The 18,967-nt window shown below is 35.2% G+C and overlaps 1 pseudogene; it reads left to right on the forward strand.

Annotated features, from left to right (window-relative positions):
• The first annotated feature begins 773 nt into the window (after positions 1-773).
• On the forward strand, positions 774-1,973 carry LOC145661568 (uncharacterized; annotated as a pseudogene).
• The last annotated feature ends 16,994 nt before the right edge of the window (positions 1,974-18,967 follow it).

Below are 18,967 nucleotides of genomic sequence, written 5' to 3' on the forward strand. Positions count from 1 at the left end.
GAGCAAAAACGGCAATAGATTGGAAGGAGTGGCTTGCTTTAATCAATTAACCATTCCAAGAATATCTTTCACCTTCATTCTCAACTCTCTACTAAAATCAGAAGTAATGGTGCTCCGGTACAACTTACGGTTTCATTTTTAATTATATTCTTTTCGAGTATTTATTTCTGGAAAATAATTAGAAACTCAAAAATTTAGTATTTAGCAAATGAGTCATGCTTTATACTGTGTAACTGCAATAGATTTCCAAAGTACGAGGGTCCAATATTAAAACCTGAAGTAATTGATTTCTTAATCCTGCTTTCAATATGCGGATAAGAGGGAAGATAGATTAACTAGTTATGGGATGCTATTTTTTTAATCAATAAATAGTTCCTCGCTTCTCTTGCACTTTTTTTTTTTGCTCTACGAAAATACAAGATTAAAGGCGGAAATAAAAAGAAATTTCTGTAATTTCCTGTTTCAGTAAATATAGGGTTACTATATTCTAAAGTTTCAAAATGTGGGCACGCTTCTGTTTGTCTAGTTCGTTAGTATAAATATTTACTTTTGATACAAAAATAATAAGTTATGTCTTTTACTTTCAAGTTTGCTTTCAAAAATATAATATGGAAATGTGTGAAAATTAATAAAACAAGGATAAATATACGACATAATGTTGAATTTGCTTATCCATATCTTTGAATAGATCTGATCTTTTTTCTTCTTTTTTGTTTTGTTATTGGTAACTCCTTCTTTGAATACAAAAAGATTAAAATATTTTTATATGTAAAATGTCTGAAGTTGAATTGACAAAATACTTGAGTTTAGGAGAAATCAGGGAACGCCAGGAAATGTATGCGGACGAAAATTTTTACTCTCAATGTTCGCGTAAATGATGATGTATTATAGCCATAAATAAAGGATTTAAAGCCAAGATTCAGTCAGGGAAACCGTTTCTAATATGTTATCATTTTTGCTGTATGGGAATCAATATTGAAATCGGAAATGATAGTTAAAAATTGCACCTCAAATATAACATATTTTTAGGATAATGAATTCGTATCAAGAAACCGGTACACGATATCTAATCCATTTTTGCTGCATAAGAATAGCTATATGCTAAAACCAGATGGACGCTATATTCAGTATATCTTTGGAAGAGTGAGACGACGTTCCCGCGTGTTCCTCAACCGTTTAACCCGTCCATTATGAAAGTAATACCCTGATTTTATTGTGACGCGACTATTCATGGCAACGTGATAAAACCGGTCGAGCAATGTGAAGGTAGTTCTGCCCTTCCAACGCAGTCGGTCACCAGTTTAGTCCGATCAGTGTGAGCGGAAAGACGTGCTTCCGCGTGAAGTGTTGTTTTCGACTTTGTAACACGGCGCGACCGAGCGTTCGCTGAAACAGCGATACGCCATCAAGTTTTGCGTGAAGCTTGGAAGGAATGGAACCGAAACATTCCAGATGCTTCAAGAGGCCTTCAAGGACGACTGCATTTTAAGGTCACAGTCCGGAAGGTGACATAAGGCGAAAGCGCGAATGAACAAATCTCCCATCAAAACGATACTCATTTCCTTATTTGATGCCGAAGGAATCGTCCATTTTGAATCCTTTCCGCACGGAGAAACTGTCAACTCAGCCTTTTACCTAGAAGTGTTCAAGAGATTGAAACGCCGGGTAGCGCGGGTGAGGGCTGACATAAAAAAAAAAAAAAAGAAACGTTCAAGCTCCACAATGACAATGCCCTCAGCCATACGTCCTTCATAGTTACCAACTTCCTGGCTCGGAGCAACGCCCCGGTGCTCCCCCATAAGTCTTAAAGTCCCGACTTGGCTCAGTGCGACTTTTTCTTTGTTTCCCCGACTGAAAGGAAAGACCATGGAAAATATCCAAAAGCATGTTACAACGTTCCTGAGAGACATTACCGTCGAGGACTTTCAGGGTGCCTTCCAGGTGTGGCAGACACGTCTTCGCAGGTATATTGATGCAGGGGAAGAGTATTTTGAAAAATGTTAAGCATTTGTACATGTCCGATCAATAAATGTATTTTTCCCAGAAAATACGCAATACTTTTATAATGAACCCTGTAGTATACAATATATATATATATATGCTAAATATTCATTACTAACTCAGATCGTGCTTTTTTAATGAAGATTAATATTCAAATCAGATGTGATAGATTTATGCCACTTCCTGTTACAATAGAGAACTAGAGTCGAGATAGAACGCATTCTTGGGACACTAAATACGAATCAAAAAAACTGTTTGTACTGTTTCTTCACACGGTTTATTTTTATTATAGATCGAATGTCCGATCCTCGCACGAGGTAAAAAGATTAATGGAAAACTTCTGAAAGTTATATTTCAATCCTCTACTCTCCTTAGACTGTGTTTCTGTCATCCTATTTCCAATATCTACTCCTTAATGTTAGAGATATGATAAAAAATAGTAGTGTCATATGTACATCGATTGAAAGTTTTGTTTGTATGACATGATATTCTGTCAGTTGTAAAAGGTTTCTATCACTTATGGTTTTAGTAGAGAGATTACAGGGAGGTGGAATGTATTCGTGGGGCTCTCAACGGATTGTAGAAAACCTGTTCCCGATATCTATGACCGCTTTTACCCTGTAAAGACAAACGTTAAAACTGGAAGTGGCTAATTTTTGCCTGTTCCGGTTTGATTAAATGGTTAAGGGGGAAGACGGGTACCTATTCTTAGAACGCTAAATCAATTTTAAAACGACCCTTCTCCTCTGATCATTTTTGCTCTATGTAGATCAATATTGAACCAGAAGAAGTAATGGATTTCTATCACATCCAGTTTCAAGTAGGGAGTTATGGATAAAGGTGAAATGTATTCTTGGGACGCCTACTCGATTGCAGGAAACCACTTCTTGCCATCTATTACAGGTTTTGTTCTATATTGATTACTGCTAAAACCGGAAGTGGTTGATTTCTACAACTTTGGACTTGAATACCACTTCTCGCAACAAACTAAATCCTAACCTTTCACTCCTCTACATCCTAGACAAAGTTGGTGATGATCTAGCAACTAGTTTTTGAGGTTTGTTTGTCAGACGGACATAGAATAAATACGGTATATAAATGAGTTTTGGTAAACTAAACTCTAATGAATGCGCTATAGTTCGTTTCAGGGGTCTACGTTTTAATTTAAGTAAAATTTATTTTGGCCTATATCGCTCAACAGCATATTGCATATGGTATCTAGCTTAGGTAGCTAATACCGTATTCCTTATTATTGGCATTTTCTTCAAATTGAGAACTTTATTGATATAAAGCTACTTATATTTCGTACTTATATTTCCCAGAAAATATAAAATAATAAATGAATTTTGAGTCATCGGATATGTGGAAATAATATTACCGTAAGAAATGTGACCAAGTTATTGCAGCTAATAAAGACTTGGACAAATTAAAGATAATTATTGGACAAGTGGTCGAAGGTGAAAATGTTAGCATGTCCCTGTGTAAAATGGCAAAGTTATGCTGTATCTGGGAATTTGTTCAATAAATAAATAAATAAATAAATGTAATAATCCATATGTTACGTGCTATAAATGTGCTGCGATTACACTTGTTAAAATAAGGAGAACTGCAATGTTCACCTGATGTCGTGAGGACAATTGGGGAACTTTTTGAATGATAGAACGAAGAGAACTCCAGTCAAAAAAACGAACAATGATGGTGATGCGAATCTCAATGTGCTGACTACACACGTGTATCTTCCAATTTAAAAGTGCCTGCTAGTTGGTTTAATTCATTTTTGGTGTTTCGGGCCAGCAGTTCACTTTTAATATCAATTACATAGAAGAAAATGCCGTTCAACTTATATAAATTTTTAAAAAAGAAATTATACCAACCTTAAAAAAGAATACGCGTCTTAAAAAGCAATAAAAGCAAGAAAATACTTAAAAAATTATTACCCGACTTAAAAAAAAACAGAAGATATAAAATAGTACTTGAAAGCACAAAATTCTAGAGTTTTGTAATATAAGCGTTTAAGGAAAAAAGATCTCAAAGATAAATCTTATTGAGCTGAATAAAATGATATACGCGATTGTAAAAGCTCATGCGTAGTTTCTGAAAAGCGGAGAAAACGAATTTCTTTTTAAACCTAAAAATTGATGCTGTTCGAGAACCATTCCACGTATTGAGCTGAAATTAATATTGGTATATATCCTCATTTAACTCTTTATCATGATACCAGGAAGATGATATTATTCTTATTCTTCATCATCATCATTTTCTTCTTCTTCTTCTTCTTCTTCTTCTTATTATTATTATTATTATTATTATTATTATTATTATTATTATTATTATTATTATTATTATTATTATTATTATAGTTTATCGTATGCATCGAAACGAATAAACGGTGAAATTAAGTGGGAGGAAACGGGAGAACCTTGTAAAAAACACCCATACAGTATTTGTCCACCACAAGTTCAACTTTGTGGGATCGAGCCAGGACTCCACTCACCAAAGGTTGGCCCTGTTTCACGGAACCAAAGCGGTTCGCTTAATGAAACTTAGTCTAAATTACTATCACCACTTAAATTTTAATTTCTGCCTAAGCTAAAATTTTTTCTAAATATAACTCATCTACGAGTCGATAGGTCACATCAGCTAAACAAGGAACATCCTTCACGTGCATATTTATCAAGGAAATAATAATAATAATAATAATAATAATAATAATAATAATAATAATAATAATAATAATAATAATAATAATAATAATAATAATAATAATAATAATAATAATAAAACAACTACCTTTTGTGACGATGTAAAGAATGTCGTACGTTGCTAACAATAATCAACATTTTCTAATTTTACTGGAAGAAATTACTTTTTATATAGGTACTAGTGTATACGTAGCAAAATATATTATTAATAGCACATCCTATCTATGAATTGTCACATATCGGTTTGCGGAAAAAAGCGCTAAAAGCATCTTTTAAATACCGTAGATTCAATTTGATTTTCAGTTAGCATCCCCTTTCAGCAGCGAGGCTATAAGAGACGTGGACCTACACTTTAAGCTGGAATCCGAACCACATGAGCTCCCGCCGGGAATCGAACCCAGGTATCAATTTTTAAATAGAAAGTGCTATTATCAATTAAAAAATTCAAGTCTTAGCCAAGTCCAATAACTTACTGCCTAATAAAGTTACCGTTCTTTCTATAACTTATTTTCAATCTTCAAAATCTCCGCGGTTTTTTCGTAAATTTTTGTACAATAAATTTCTTTATTAATAATCAATTTTTTATGAAGTACATATTTATCATTATTATCTATGATCTTTTACCATTTTTCGGGTAGCTTCATAGTTCCATCACTGTAAAACTTCTGTGGTTAACCGTTGAAAAACTTGGCCAAGTGATTTTCAGCGGCGCTTCGGTCGGCCATTTTTTTTACCACCAAAAGAGTTTTGTAGAGACCGAAACAAATAGTCGTCAGACGGTGCAAGGTCCGAGCTATACGGTGGATGTATCAAAACTTGCCAACCAAGTTCCGTCAATTATTCCGAGTCATTAAAGATGTGTGTAGCCTTGCATTGTCATGATGAAACACAATTGCCTTTCTGTTGGCCAATTTTGGTCGTTGTTTCTGGATTGCTTCCTTCAAACGATCGAGTTGTGTACAGTACGGGACCGAATTGATGGTTTCGTCTGGTTGCAGCAGCTCATAATGGACAATTCCCTTTCAACCCCACCAAACACTCAACATAACCTTGTTTGCCGACAATCCAAGCTTTGAAGTCGTTTGTGGAGGGTCACCAGCCTTCGACCATGATCGCATGTGTTTTATATTCTCGTACTTCACCCAGTTTTTATCGCCTGTAATGAGTCGCTTCAAATATAATAAAAAATGCACCGTCTGACTACCATTTGTTTTGGTCTCTGCAAAACTCTCTTGATGGTAAAATATTGAAGCGTCGCTGAAGCGTCGCTGAAAATCACTTGGCCAAGTTTTCGACGATAAACCGCAGGCCCTACAGCGATGGAATTATGAAGTTACCTGAAAAATGGAAAAAGGTCACAGATAATAATGGTCCATATGGACTTGATTAAAATTGATTTTCAATAAAGAATGTTTTTGTTCAAAAATGTATACCTACCAAAAAACCGTAGAGACTTTTTACATGACCTTTTATATTTATACTGAAAATAAACTATAGAATGGTAGTTGAATTCTGAAACTGAACTTTTTTTTATGCCGGTTAAAAACAAAAAGAAGAAACTCTTCTCTATTATCTTTTTTCTTTTTGAGAAAAGTTTGTAATTGTTAAAATGTTCAACAGAGTGCAGCAGTGTACGCATTCACGAACTGTGGAGACTTGTGCTCTCTCGTGGACGTTGATCTAACTACTTGTAAGCTTTCGTTAGACCTTTTGCACCATTTAATAGTGTAACTTCAGTTATTTTAAATGTTCACTTTTCCTGGACGAGACAGGAATACGTGGAACTAAATTCAGCCTGTAATACACCGCGTTTTGCGATGACATTACGAGCGTCAAATACTGTTACTTACTTGTTTAATTTATTGAATGTACTCCTTATATTATTTCTTATTAATCATTATATGTTCATTTTATGTTAGTAAGTAGCTTTCGGCTAGCTGGAATTTCGACCCAGAACCCCGTGTTTGTTCGACCTACTCCTGCACACTTCTCATATCACTAGCATATCGGTAATCTTAAGGGATTTCGAGATATGGCCATCTTATTATGACAATTGCAACTACCACCCATTTTCTTCCCGTCTTTTTTTCCCTTCTAGGATAAATATTTTAAAAAACAGCGAAATCCGTGTCAAATTATTTTGAATGAGAAGTCCAAATAACGAACTTCAGGTCTCTAGCCTTAAGAAATTCCGACATAAGGAGGACATCTTATTTGATGCAATCCCCACCCATTTTCCTTCTCACGTCCTTTTCTTTCATTTTAGGTCGAATATCAAAATATGCTGGAAGATATGGCAAGTCTAAATACTATATTCCATGCCTTTATCCTACAGATATTCTTTATCCTACAAAGCAAATAATACATCAAAACATATGTTCTAGTTTATTATTTGGTCAATAATTAATCACACGTAAAGAATCAGATTTTATTATAAAATATCGGAGCAGAATACTAACTGCTTAAGTTGGGAAACTGCAAAGGCAGGGTAAAGATATGCCGGAGACATAACCTCGCGGTCGAGGTCGAGATTTAAGTCACGGTCGCCAACTCAATGTCTAAGTCGCGATGGATGAAGGGTGCACATTTCTAAGAGGTCGCGTCCTCGCTGTGAGTTCTTAGTTTGAGGAGAAACATTGCTGGGACGCGTGTGAGAAGTTTTTCGTGTTTATTTTAAAAGTCTTCATTGACCTATGATATTGCTTGACATCATAAAAATCACTGCGAATCCACATTTTGAAATTGAAATGACCAAACAGTTTATATAGGCTACATATATAGACTCGAGACGAAGCATGAGAAATCCCAAAGTCTCGTCTTGTGGTTTGAAAAAATATTTGAATCTCATCTCCTGTCCATCATTATCAATAAATCAAAAACTTGTACCTCTTTTCAATTTTCCGTGAAGAAGTACCACCTTTTAGCACCCGAGCAAGAAAATCATTTTCCAATAAAATGAAAAAACAGGCATGGCTTCTATTTCAGGATAGAGGGGTAATTAACATCACCAAGTGAAGTTTCATCACTGCAATTCCATTATTCAACATTGCTTCCCTGCGGATAAGTGTCCACCTTTACTGCTATTTATTACTTTTTATCAGTAACGAATTTAGAAGAAATTCTTTCTTTATTAATCTCAGAATTGGGAGCAGACTGGAAGTTTTTAAGTATAGATATGATTGACACTAGCTTATTATTTTCTTTAAAAATTCCGGAATGAGTCTTCAACCCGAAAGTTCTCCTTCCTGTATATTATATACTATATACTGCCTTATAAATAACGCTACAGTATAATTCTCAAATGAATATGAATAGCGTACCTCACATTCCCGTTTGAGTGGCTATTTTCTTCAACTCTCAACTTAAAACGTACCTATTATGATGTTTCTGCCTCTTATCCCATATTGCTGGAACATTTCTTACTAGTTGTATTAATGTATCTTTCATAATCAAATTTAACATTGCAGCAAAACCTCTCGATCATAGACACACACAATACTTTGCAGACGAAATTCTGAACAAATGAAGATTTTATTTCGTTCAGCGCTTTGAGATCTACGGAGAACCAATGAGAACGTGAGTCACAGCAACGCTTACACTGAACATCGATGTAAAAACAAACTCAATTGTTTATCATCAGAACCACTAATACACCATCGCGGTCGACATCTAGGTCGCGATGTAGCGTATATCTCCGGCATGCGCTTACTAATTTCAATCCATGTGTTTGTTTCATCATCGAGGTGCGACCGTGACCTCGACCGCGACCTCGACCGCGAGATATCTTTGCCATGTCTTTATCCTTAGAAACACAATTGGAAATAAGTTACTTTTGAAGTGAAACGTAGAACAATAAGCGTACTAATCTTGATATTGGATATGTTATTATTTATGGAATATAAAACAATGAAGCGCAAATAGGTGAATCCGCTTCATGTTCTCATCAACAATATTCTGATGTTTATTTACGTGTACTAATATTATTCATACTGCGTCCAAATTCTCAGACAATTATAACGTGCTATCTGCTCACGTATCAGCAAATGGCTTTCTATGTATTTTCGGGTAGCTTTCCAATGAACAGCTTAAGGTGTATCCAAACTGCTCAGGTCAATCATAGCGATCGAGGTTTGTCAAACTTTTATCAGTATATGCAGCACATACAATTGTGCCTATAAAATCATCTTATTAATGTATTATATTTATTATTAGTATTATATTTAGTATTATTATGTGCCATTTACACATTAAAACTAACACGAATATTTTCCGGTGTTATATTATTGGTTTCCAGTGTGTTCAGAAAATGCATTCGAAAAAAATAAAAGGACAATGTAAGAAAGTAAAAACAAGATCTGCAATGTGTGACAGTTTAATTTCTGAAAACCATCCCATCAATAGAAACACGTCATATATTTCTAATATGACATGTATCGCCATGTTTGAGCATTTTGTGAGTACATAACATGAGTTTGTGCAATTTCATCTCCAATTAATAATAGAAGTATGTCTCTATTCGTAGTATTTACGATATCAAAGAAACACGAATTCTCTCATGAGAACGCCGTAACATATCATTCACTACCCCTTGCTACATTCAAAGTGATCGGGAAGTGTAATTTCGTAAAAAAGAATAAACAAAAAGGAACTAAAACATGATCAAATAAGAATATGGATGAGTATTCCTGATAATATTTCAATAAGATCTTTCTCTACTCTCTCGGTTAATACGATATGCATGATTTTTGATTCTCATTTCAGATGGAAAACTGTGAGCGAAGAGAATTTATCATTTCCCTTGTAAAAACAAATTAAATTTAAAGGTGTTAGTTTGCAGCATAGTGGATTTGAACTCAGGACTAGGATTAGTAGACCCCCCCTTAATACCTGGACTATTCTTCTATTAGTGGCCAAGTCTCTTATCCTCATAGTTAACTTCATAAAATGAAGGTCGGAGAGAGAATGTCTGTGAAAATTCCGAGGGATGTAATGCTGGAATTTTTGGTGGGTATACGATAGAAAGTTTTCAAAAATATAGCGTAGACCCCCCCTCGTATACTTCGTTCTTTTGTAAATTTAAATGAGTATTTGCTAGATTATAAAAATAATATTAAGCAGGTATTCCCTATACTACATTGCATCTCTGCTCTTGAATAGGAAATACAAGAAATTATCATTTTGAGGTCTTTACTTTTTTGTATGCATGTTTAAATGATACTTTCTTGAACTACTATCTGTGAACAGCATAATGAATAAAGACTTTATGCATACTAATAAAGTGAACAGAACGATACTGCCATGGAACTGAATCTATGTAAACTCATTTTATTATTTTAACAACCCAGAAACAGCCCTCTGAATTATGATCTCCCAGTCACGCTAAAATATAGTATGCAAATCAAATATTCATACCATGTAAAAAATTGATAATTACTACGGACAATAAACTTGCTAAGAAACTTAGCACATGACATTGTAGGATCACGTCTTACATTGCCATATGGTAAAAAGGGACGCTGAACGATAATATTCCAATAAAATATTCATGCCATGTTAAAAAAGAAAAAAAATAAATCACTATAAACAATAAACTTGCTTAGAAATTTGACAAGTGACACTGTAGGTATAGAAAACCCTCCAAGAAATGGTATGGGTACTCTATAACTGAAATTTGTCGGAAATTAATACCTGAAGATGGCATTTTAAAGGAATTAAAAACCATAAACTAAAAGTAATATGTAGTAATAAATAGTAAAGTAAAGTATTTAGTACTTTTACATTATCTTTATTTTTTAAAATTACTTCTAGTACTAATTGTTTCAACTTACTTTTTCAGACTTTAATAGACGTGCTGTACAAGTATAAAGAGCAAACTCCTAACAAATTCTTTTACTTAGTTTTGACAGGTAGAAAAACAGACACATTTTAAAACTAAAACAAGCTTTTCTTATTTAATACTCATGAAAAATATATTTCAGATTGAATGTAATAATATTAATAAAAGATATATTAGCAAATTAAGAAAACGACGAAAAAGTTCAGAAATATATATTTTGGTATTCACTTTTCTAGACAAGGTATATTAATAGAACTATAAATTGATAGGGGTGGTGTAAAAAGTCAAGGAAAAATATTACAGAAAATTGATTAAAGTAATCTGTATTATATGCTTAGCACTAGACCTTCCTACTCTCAGCAGCCGAAAATGTTTTTATTATTACATCATAATGCAATGAAGATGAAATGTCGTTTTTAATACACAAAATTTGCAAGGTAGCTGCGACTTTCTTGTGAAAAACTAGACCTTAGGTAGGTTTTAATTTAATTTTGAAAAACTTCGGTCCCTTTACGCTACCGATATTGGTATTGTCAGAAGTATTCGCAAAGCAATCCACACACTTACGTAAGTGTCTGCAGACCCAGTTTCCAACAGAAAGTTTAGCACGTTCAGAGGCGTTCTCCCAAATAGAATCAATAAGAAAGGAATCAAAAGACTCCTTTTTAACTTTGAAAATTAAAAGAACTTTGAAAAATAATAATTTTGTTTGAGCCCAAAACAATCATGAATTAGCTGATCAAACAATAAATCAAGAATATAAATTTTTGAATAAATCGTTAAGGTAAAGTATACAGTCCGCGGCCTAAAATTTGTTACAAAAATTCTAAGTTCAAATGAATAACAAACTCTTGCCCAGTTTTCTTATGCATTCCCGCAATACATGTATCAATCGATTAGTTGCTTCTAGTATTTATTCCAACTCCTCCCCGTCCTCCATCTCTCCTTGTATAAAGCAGTGTGTGCGACGTAGTACACTCTTTCCATTCAGCTGAAAAAGAAACAGGAATCAAGTTTACAACGTTATAGCTTTAAAACAGTCTTTTCCATTCGTTTGTTCTGAAATATTTTTAAGAGCCTAAATTAAAGGAAAGTCACACAATCTTCCCAGAGCTTCATAAATATCTTTAGTTTCATTATTTTCTTTCTTTAAGGAGTGCAAGCTAGTAAGATGCTCCCTAAGAAATCTATGGAAATTGCCAAGAGCTCTAAAATATCTACGGACAGAAACGAGTTTTATTCAATGATTCATTGAATTTCTTTTCAGTAAGTGCAAGCAAATGTTTCAGGGGCGTCATTTGGGCAGGACAGGAGGGTGTAATTCCCCCTCTCTTGAGCTTCATAAATACGTATTTTTTGATCAAATGTATAGTAATACACTAATAAAAAGTGAAAATCTTATGTCGCCGGAGAATCTCTTCCTCAACAAACCTATAGAGCTACGATAGCACATTGCTAAAGAGCTTACATTTGGTTTCAAGAGTCGAAGGTTTGATCTCAAGCCATATGACTTCCTGGGTGACATTGAGAGAGAGAGAGAGAGAGAGGGATTCAAGTATGGAGACAGAGAGGGATGATTTGTATACACAGATTTAGAATTGGGGAAAAAATGATCGGACAGCATTCGTATTATGACGAAAATTCTGATTATGTGAAAGATAAGAAGGGAAGTTTTCGAACTGCGAGGATGACATTAGGCAGTTGTCGAATTAATGTGGAGAACTCTTTTTAGAGCATCAGATGATTACGAAAGGAGAGAAAGATCTTCAGAACTGAGGAACTAAGATTTTAAAAAAATCTGGTTTCGGCGACGGGTTTCGAACCATAACTTTATCCATTCTGCTACGGAGAGTTCTATTACTGGTTCACATACATTTCCCTTAGCTGCGTTGAAAGCTACCTTAAGGGGATATTCCAAAATTTGACTCGGTGGATGCGCCGTTCAGATAGGACGTAAACCTCTTGTAACTTAGTTACAATGTGCAAAATGAACTTCCTCTTCTTCAGGACACTTTTTAAAGCTTTAAAATTTGTTACTATTGTTTTAATTAACTTGCATTTGATAGAACCATCTGATAAAGTAGTCCCAAGCCCTGTGCGTCATTGTCTGTTTGGTGAATGGTTAATGTAAGTTACTCCTAAGTGGATGATCCGTGCTTCCAATCAAGACCGTTCTTATTGATTTTTTGATTTGAGCTACGCTCATACTGTATATTCCACAAGTTCAATTTTGAAGTAAGAAAGTTAATTCTGCAGAAGAGCTACTTCTCATTTTCTAAATTTGTTTTTTTCTTTTCTTTTCTTTCTTTCTTTCTTTCTTTTTTCTTTTGTTTTTTTTTGCAATCCGCTCTTCCCTTGATTTGACTTCGAACGACCGCCCCTCCCAAACAATCATCCTGGATCCGCCCCTGGATGATAGACATTTTAGTAAAATATGCCCTCAATCGCTGAAATAAATTCCTGTCAAGCTTTCGATCGCTGAAATAAATTTCTGTCTACAGCCCTGCAAAACAGTGACGATTTTAGGGAGTGATCAGTTAGTAATGCCTCCCTGGAGCAACAACACTTCCCCAGAAGTCATATCTCCGATAATTCAGAATGTGATTTGTGCATTATCACTTTTCACTCTCAGTGTCTTGAAACGCACCAAAAAGGAACTGTTCTGAAGTATTTACTGGTTCTCCCTATGACCCCATTTCAATATGGCCAACCTTGGACATATACACATCTGAAATTTCACCTTTTATGTCAGTGATCCCGAAAACTATCCATTCGACACAAATATAGGATATTTTCGATTCTTTATTCCTGTCACCCTCCCATTGTCAACTCGAAGCCAACCAAGGCTTATTTTGGACTTACGCAGCATCCACAGTGTCACTTTTCATCTTTGCATATGAATTCGACACTAATTTCGTTCGTATTTGACTACTTTTACATGTCACCTTCACCTCTTGGTAGGGATTTTTTCAGTATCTCGCCCCCACAACTATGGAGAAATTTCAACCAACTAAGTATAATTATAAATTATCATCTGAAACACAACAGTACGGGTGATCTTTTTCACAGAGGAATTCGTTAACTACTGTTTCAATATCAATGTATTGGCTTTTTTTGCTGTCCATGCTGAAGATTGCCAAAGGGCTAAACTTCATCTGCACTATTCTGCAATGAATATAGGTTTTAGTGGTTTAATTTACTGAATACTCGCTTAGATGTTGCTCTCGTCACAGAAAAAGTGAGATACAGTTATAAAAGAAAAATGAAATGAAATATTTAATTTTTACGTCCCACGATTATGCCGACTATGCTAATGGAGAGAGTAATGGTGAGAAATAAATGAAATTGTTTAATGAAAAAAGTTTGAGGAAACGGGAGAAACCCGAGGACACTCATGCACACCGTGTTTGTCCATAATAAAGTTCATTCGGCGTGAGCTGGGATCGAACGAAGGACCTCATGCATCATAGGTTAAGTTATAAAATAATAGGCGTCTAAACAAATACGGAACACTACTATGAATGAGAGTTATATAAGATTAGATTTTTAGTTATTTCATTATAAGTTAAAATTTCAATCAATCTTGTTCTTCTATACTGTTCGAAAACTTAAAGTTGTTGCTGCAAGGACGTGATAAATCTTTTCAGTAGACGTCGCAGTCCCCTCCACAGCTTCTTTTTCATGTAAGGCTAAAGTAGTCTCATTTTAGACATCGAGGAAAAATAGTGGAATTACGAATTTTCAATGGGCCCCGTTTTACTCTGGGCTCCCTCAACGTACTGCCGTTAGTTACGTCACTGTTCAGGATGCTTGATGCAGCTGCTGCTTTTAGGAATACTTTCTAAGGCAGTACGAGTTTTTTTTTAACTGCTGTGTGAATTAAGTTGTATTTGCTAGAAGTGTCGGTTAAAGGAAACTAAAGATCCTACACTCAAACACAAGTAATCTCTTTCGAAACTCTAATGGAAAACGAAACGAATCGTTCTAAACATGTTACGCTTTTGAAGAGAAAAAGAGCAAAGCAGTAGTTGCCCATACGCTTAATGGTGTTTCTTGGATACAAATTTGTAACTTACAAAAGTCATGTTCACGTTATGGTTTGATAGATGAAGGGTTAGTAAAAGGAATTCTTAAGCTGGTGGTCGTAGGTTCGAATCTCTGCTCATCTTGTTACTTTTTTCTCTTAGTTTGTGCATTCCAAACCTCGAAGTTTGGTTTGGATTATTTATGAAAGCAGGTAGAGAATTAATTGTAGTCGAAATTAGTTTCAAATATGAGATTATAATTACATATTTTGTCTATAACTTATTACATATCAATTTTTATATCAAATTTTCCAGTCTTTATTTAATTCATCTTCCGGTGTAATACAATGAACATTTGCAGAGCGACGTCAGTCGGACGAAAGTACTATATTCCATTGTTACTCTAGTATACCTAGGTATTTGTTCATATATTTATAAATTGTTTACTAAGTAAAAACTTATGGCTGTCCACATTATGTGTCATATAATAGACCGTACGAAGGCGGACATAGCAGAAGGCGTATTGCAAATATGCCAGACGGTCAACCATGTGGTCTTCTGTTAGTCGCTCCTTAACAGCTGCCCTGTATGATCTCAAACCAAAGGATTTGAGTCTACGACGGACAGTCGTAACATCGCCTGGGAAATTGGTTTCCTCTCATAACTGTCGGGCAGACATGAAAGGGTGCTCACGGCATTGGGCAATTACACTCTGGTCTTCTTCGGCAGAGGAAACTCTTTGTCGCCCACTTCCTCTTTTACGTCTTACATCTCCTGTTTCCTCATATCTCCTCCACCACCTCCGTGCTGTAGCACGGTTAACGCCATATCTCGCGCCTGCCTCGCTATAGTTCATGCCCGCATGCTCAATTAAAGCAATCTCGTTGCTTTTAACAGAAGCTTCGTAGTGAGCCATTTTCACATCAGAAGCAAAATGATAGCTTTGCTTAGGTGTTTGAACGGAACGTGCTTCATGTGACGTCACGTAACAAGGCGGAGTTTCCTCTCATTGCTGTAGACGATATCGTACGCCCTCTGCTAGGTGTTTCGTGACGGAAAAAGTGCTTTTAAGCAGTTTATGGCGACCGCTTTGAAATCAAATGTAAAGTATGAGAATTAAATTTGTCATATCTGTAGTTTGGTGTAGAGACAAAACAAAATTGGAAACCAAAGGTTTAAGAACAACTCAGATTATTAATATAAAACAAGTCAAAGGTTATTAACTTGTATTATCATACAAGAAATGCGAGAATTTTGAAACAAAGAAAAATAACTTAGAAATGTGCAACTGAAGCCAAAAAAACTAACTTAAACACACTAAAGGGTATGAGTAGGGGGATTAATGGGGACGTCAGCAATGAGGCTATATGTCCCCGTCTCGATTAACGCGAGGGATGGATTTTACCATTTCACTTTGACGGAATAACGTAGAGGATGGAGAGGAGGGGAAAGATACATAAAAGCTATAAATATAAAAATAAGTGACAATGTTCGGTGGTGAATAACTTTTGAACTACCCGATCGTTCTCAATCACATTTTGAACATAGATGAAATTCGAACCTGGGAAGTTTTTGTTATTTCATTTTGATATTAGAACTTGCGGAAGAGGAGGGGAGGGTAAATATATGAAAATGAATAAAACTGAATAACTCTTAAACAATCCGACTGATCCCAATCAATCAAACATTCAATATAGATAAGGTTGGGACCTGGGATGTTTTCATTTTTTGCCTTGACGGCACAATGTAGGGGAGGGGAAGGGGGACTATGTAAAAAAATAAAAATAAAAATGCTGTCTTGGTGACTTCATCACGCTTAAACCACCGAACTGATCTTAATCAAATTATCAACATAGATGAGGTTTGGACCTGGGGTGGTTTTTATCATATCCCTTTGATGGTAGAACGTAGGGTAGGAGGAGGGGAGGGGAGATATCTATAAAAATAAATAAAACTTAACAACTCTTGAACCACCTGACCGATCTCGATCTAAGTTTCAACATAGACGACGTTCGGGCCTAGAAACTTTTGTTTTAATATTTTCACTTTGACGGTAGAACATAGGAGAGAATAACAGAAGGGGGAGATTAATATATAAAAGTAAATAGAACAACTCTTGAACCATCCAACAGATTTCGATCAAATTTTCAACGTACATGACATTCGGGCCTGGGATACTTTTTGTCATACCGTGCCCCCAACATGGAGAGGGGAGAGGGATACATAAAATCATTGAAAATGACCAATATCAAAGAGTGCTTTAGTAATAGTAAAACCATAACATATTACTATTTTTCTTTAATTTAGCCCAGCGAAATCGGGGTGCGACTTAGATTCGAGGACGTCTTAAGTTCGAGTAGTTATCGAGAAATAATTAAAGATATTAACGTGTTATTGAATTACTTTGCTAATAATAATAATAATAATAATAATAATAATAATAATAATAATAATAATAATAATAATAATAACTATTATTATTATTATTATTATTAATATTATTATTATTATTATTATTATTATTATTATTATTATTATTATTACACCCTCTATTCCAAAAGAAACCGAACTTTTGAAAACAAATAGTACCACTAGTGCCATCTGTTGTAATATTTTACCGGTAGATGACGTAGTCCCTCATTGACAACTGGTATAAATGTCATGACATTTGGATGCACGGCAACAAAGTTATTGCGTTTCAACTGTCAGTGTGTTGTGTACATCGGTCGGAAAATGAGTTTCAAACAACGAGCTGCAATTGAGTTGTGTGTTAAACTGGGTAAAACTTTTAGTGAAACGCACCAAATGCTACAAAATGCATATGGTGATGAGTGTCTATCCCGTACGCAAGTTTACGAGTGGTTCAGGAGATTCAAATCGGGTAGAGAGACGCTGGATGATGACGAAAGATCAGGCCGTCCCAGAACCGGATTATCGGAAGAAAACATCGAAAAAGTGCGTGAATTCATCAAACATAACAAAAAATCGTCGGTGAAAGTTATTGAAATGGAATTAGGCATTCCTCAAACAACCGCATACCGCATTTTGACCGAAGTTTTGGGCCTTAAGAAGGTTAATTCGCGGTTTGTACCACACAAACTCACCGAAGACCAAAAAGTTGATGGAATTGCGCATTGCACAGACATCGTTAAAAGTGCTCGGCAGGATCGAAACTACTTGAAATCGATTGTAACTGGTGACGAGACGTGGTGTTTTGAATATGAGCCCGAAACAAAGCGGCAAAGTGCTGAATGGAGAGCACCGGATGAAGGAACACCCAAAAAAAGTCGCTTGGTGAAGTCAAAAGTTAAGGTGATGCTGATTTGTTTTTACGATTCAAAAGGAATTATCCATAAAGAATTTGTTCAGCCCGGCCAGACAGTCACTGGAGAGTTTTACTTGGGCGTCATGAAGCGTTTGCTGGCAAGAATTCGTCGTATTCGGCCCGAATATCGCGAAATCGGCAGTTGGACTCTTTTGGACGATAATGCACCATCACATCGTTCGCGACTTGTAACTGAATTTTTTGTCAAAAATCACATTATTCGGTTGCATCATCCGCCCTATTCACCAGATCTCGCTCCGTGCGATTTCTATTTGTTCCCGAAACTGCATTTGGCGATGAAAGGAAAGTGGCACGCATCGATTGATGCCATTGAGAAGGCGACGACCGCCGTCCTAAAGACCATTCCAATAAAGGACATGAAGAAGTCGTTTGACAACTTGTTGGAGCGTGCAAATATGTGTATCGATGCAGAAGGGGAATACATTGATTAATAAAAATGATTTGTTCCAAAATGTACATTGCTTTTTTGTTTTTTTTTAAAACGTTCGGTTTCTTTTGGAATGGAGGGTGTATTATTATTATTATTATTATTATTATTATTATTATTATTATTATTATTATTATTGAAGATTTGATCATTCAAATATTGAAAGATCAAAATATTCAAATACCTTAAGACAATTAAACGTGTGTCATCGCCGACTAATGATCACCAAAAAATCTAAATTTAAACAAAATATTTACACATGGTTCCGACTTGAGAACCTCCAGATTATTAGCTAGCGCCTTGAGCACAGATCCACGCTCTATATGCGCTAAATGGTATGTTTTAGTATGTTTAAATTGGATTTCCTTGCCTCCAGTTACAAAATTCTAAGTTAGTATTATTCGTTATTTCAAAATTTCTTTTGATTATTTTAATCATATAAGTCAATAATCTTTAGCATAGTTTATATTAATAACGTGGTTGTTCTTAAACCTTTCGTTCGCTATTTGGTTTCTTCTCCACACCAAACTACAGATATGATACGTTTAATTCTCATACTTGTCATTTGGTTTCAAAGCAGTCACCATTATCTGGTAAAGCAATTTTGTTCGCCACGATTCATGAGTTTTG

Source organism: Thermobia domestica, chromosome 10, assembly GCF_964235325.1.
Source record: "Thermobia domestica chromosome 10, izTheDome1.hap1.1, whole genome shotgun sequence".
Taxonomy (NCBI): Eukaryota; Metazoa; Arthropoda; class Insecta; order Zygentoma; family Lepismatidae; genus Thermobia; species Thermobia domestica.